The sequence below is a fragment of the Phalacrocorax aristotelis genome, chromosome 24, assembly GCF_949628215.1.
Source record: "Phalacrocorax aristotelis chromosome 24, bGulAri2.1, whole genome shotgun sequence".
NCBI classification, from domain to species: Eukaryota; Metazoa; Chordata; class Aves; order Suliformes; family Phalacrocoracidae; genus Phalacrocorax; species Phalacrocorax aristotelis.
Genome location: NC_134299.1, coordinates 1 through 3,173, shown reverse-complemented (window position 1 = coordinate 3,173; position 3,173 = coordinate 1).

Genomic DNA, 3,173 nt, shown 5'->3' with positions numbered 1-3,173 from the left:
CTGAGTGATGGCACCGCACGTTTGGAGATGAAGAGTATCCGTGTGACCGCAGCCCCATCCTACGTAGCCTGTGTGGCCTTTTTAAAGGATGGCTTTTGAGCCCCCAGATTTGGAAGGGAAGCTGAGGGGCCGATGCGGTCTTTGTGCGGGTGGCCGGTCGGTTGGGGGAAGCGCAGGTGGGGCAGGCAAGGGTTGTAAAATCAGCGGAGGGTACCGTTCAGAGACCGGACACGTTTGGGCCGAGAGAGGTTGTGGTGTCCTTTCTGCAAAACAGAAGCATCTGCCAGGCAGGGGAGTTCCTGCCTGTGCTTGTGCTGTTGTGTGGATTTTGTAGTCTGTCTTTGTTCCTTACTGTACTCGGGTCTCGATGTGTCTGTTGTTCTCCGTGCTGAGCAGGCACCTAGGTAGCAATATTGAGGGTTTTGCAAGCCCTGGCTCATCGGCATAATGGTAACCGAGAGCTTCCTTTCTCGCATTTTAAGTCTACTGCATAGATTTGTCTTGTGTCTGAAATATTAGACCTTTATAGAAGGTCATCTTTTTGCAGCGGTGATTAAGGCGGCCTCGATACTGCTGCTGAGGAGCAGTCTGAATACGCAGAGCCCTTTTCTGGGACCTGTTCCCTGCACCTGAACGTTCTGAGGTCTTTAAGAGTGGCTTGTCGCTCGTACGTCGTCCTAGTTGTGGGTATATGGTTTTATTGCAGGTGATGATGGTACGTGACTTCTCTGCGGATGCTATAGCTTCTTCCTCGCTGCCGTATAGATCTTCTCGCCCGGTGGCATCTCTGGGCCGGAAGTCCGTCGTCTCGGTGAGAGTTTTCTTAGGTGCCTCGATCGCGTCGCTTGTAGTATTTGTGAGCGGTGTCGGTCCGTGCACGTCGATGCCTGTGTCAGAGCTGCTCCACCTGGGGGTGTAGCAATGGTAGAGCGGAGGAAAGAATAGCAATAGGAGTATATGGTTAATGTTAATATGCATAGACTGTTTTGGCAACGCCCGTACAACCCTCGTCGGAGCGAGTGGCCGTTGGCAGCGGGCGAGGACGGTAATTTCCGGGGTGTTTTGTGGGTGCCGAGGGGATGACCGTAGCTGCCTGGGAGAGGCAGCTAGAGTGCTAGCTGAGCAGAGGGCACCTCTCAGCTGTTCAAGCTTGTACGTGCGTGGGGCTTAACATTTGATTGAAGGTATTTCCTTTAATGGCATGCAGTAGTTGGGCTCTAGATGGTATTCCTAAGTGGAAGCAAGACCTGTGGAATGGTTAAGCTGTTGCTGTGCGTCCAGGTGACTTGTTCTATCATGCTGTTCTTGCAGAGGATGAAGATGGAGCTGTGCAGGGTGATGGAGCAGAGCTGAGTAGAGCACACTAAGGCAGCGGGTCCGTGTGCGGGATTAAAGGGAAGATGCGACCGAAGGCTATTTGAGTAGCATTTCAGGCGAGCTGGGTCGCAGTGAGGGGGCGCATGGGGCTGGTGACTTTGTTCTCTTTGCTCTCAGGAGCACAGCGCTATCCCTAGGGGCTGGCAAGGTTCTAATTGTGGGGCCGGCGCCCATCGGGCGCTTCTTTTTGCGTTACAGTTTAAAGCGTGGATCGCTCTGATGTTTGAGGAGTTTCTGGGCAGTTGTCGTCTGCGGCGTCGTTCCCAGATGCGTGAACAGCTCTGCTCTGTCGCTGTCTGTTTTCAGGGAGCGTGATTTCTTCCCTGCATCCTTACGTTCTTAGGTCTTGTAGCTGGGCTTCTTGTGCCTCCTCCCTCTCAGTTTTGAGAGGAACTTCTTGTCACGGGCCCTGACGCTCTTCTAATCTTTTTGGATCTCGTTAGGGCCTCCTTGCGTCACTGTCAGGGTTCTGCAGGTCTTGTTGCTGGACGAGCTCTTCCGTCCAGTTGTCTCTGTGTTTGCCGAGAGCGTTCTCTCGTCTTGGAGGCGCGCAGTTTGTAGTGTTTCTCATAGCGTTGGTGTGTGCGTTTTGTGAGTTTGGCTCGGAGCCGCCTTGCTGGCCGTGTAGAGTCGGGTAGGTGGCACAGCGATGAGAGCTTAGGGTTCATCTGTTGCTATGCTAAGGCTGTTGGGGGAAAGGTGGTACCGTCATCTCGGATGGAGTGGCCCTCCTCAGCAGGCAAGGACCGTAATCACCGTGACGTTTTGTGGGCTCGGAGGCCGTGACCGCGGCTATCTGGGAGAGGCAGCTAGAGTTCAGCTGAGCAGATTACCTCTGCAGGGTGTTCAAGCTTGTACGTGCGTAGGGCTTCATGTTTGATGTCATATGTTTGTTTTTAATGGCAGGTTATAGTCGGTGTTCAGGAACAGTTAAGGTACTGCTGTGCAACCAGGCGACTTGTTTGGTATTGGTTTTGGAGATGCCGAGGGACGAGTCGTGCAGGGCGACGGAGGGGAACTGAGGGGACCGATGTAAGCGGGTGAGTCGGTGCGTGGTGTATATAGAGGGAAGATGTGACCGATGCCTCTATGACTCCATTGCTCCTTGCGTTTGTCTTTTGTTTTGGTTTTGAAGTAGCGTAGCAATGAGCAAAGGAGGCAAGTCGAGCAAGGCAAGTGGTGATTGGTGGGCTGAAGTAGCAGCTCTTTTCTGAGGTGTTGTGTTGCTGGTGAAGTTATAAGCAACGCGTGTCGTTTGGGTGTTACGGACGGCGGGCAAGGTGCCGTGTTCAGCTGCAAGTGACGTAGGCCGGGTGGGAGGCTGTCGAGGGAAAGGGGTGCGAGACGGGGATCGGTGCGGGCAGGCTGTGGCATCGGGCAGCATCTCAGGAGGTGCCTTTTCGCTTGGCTTTTTGCAGGTGCCGCTGGCAGGCTCGGAGTGCTGCTGCCGCACGCCTATGAGAGGTCTGAGAAGGTGGGGCAGCGGCCAGCATCTAAGACCAGAGAATGCTGTGGTCCGTCGTCGAGCTCTTCAGTTTTGTAGGTAACACGTGGGCCGTCTTTGGAACGGCGTATGAGCATTAGAAGTGAGCTGGGTAGTAATGAGGAAGTCACGGGGCGGTGATTTCTCACGAGCGTAACGGTAGTTTACTGTGTGTTGATACGTTTGGTGCCACAAGCGATGACGGAAGCGGGGGGTGATGCTGGAATCTGTGCAGAGCAGGTGAGCCGATGGGCATGTTCGTTTTGATGAGGGGGGTCCTCTGGAAGAGATCTGTGTTGACCTGTGTGATACT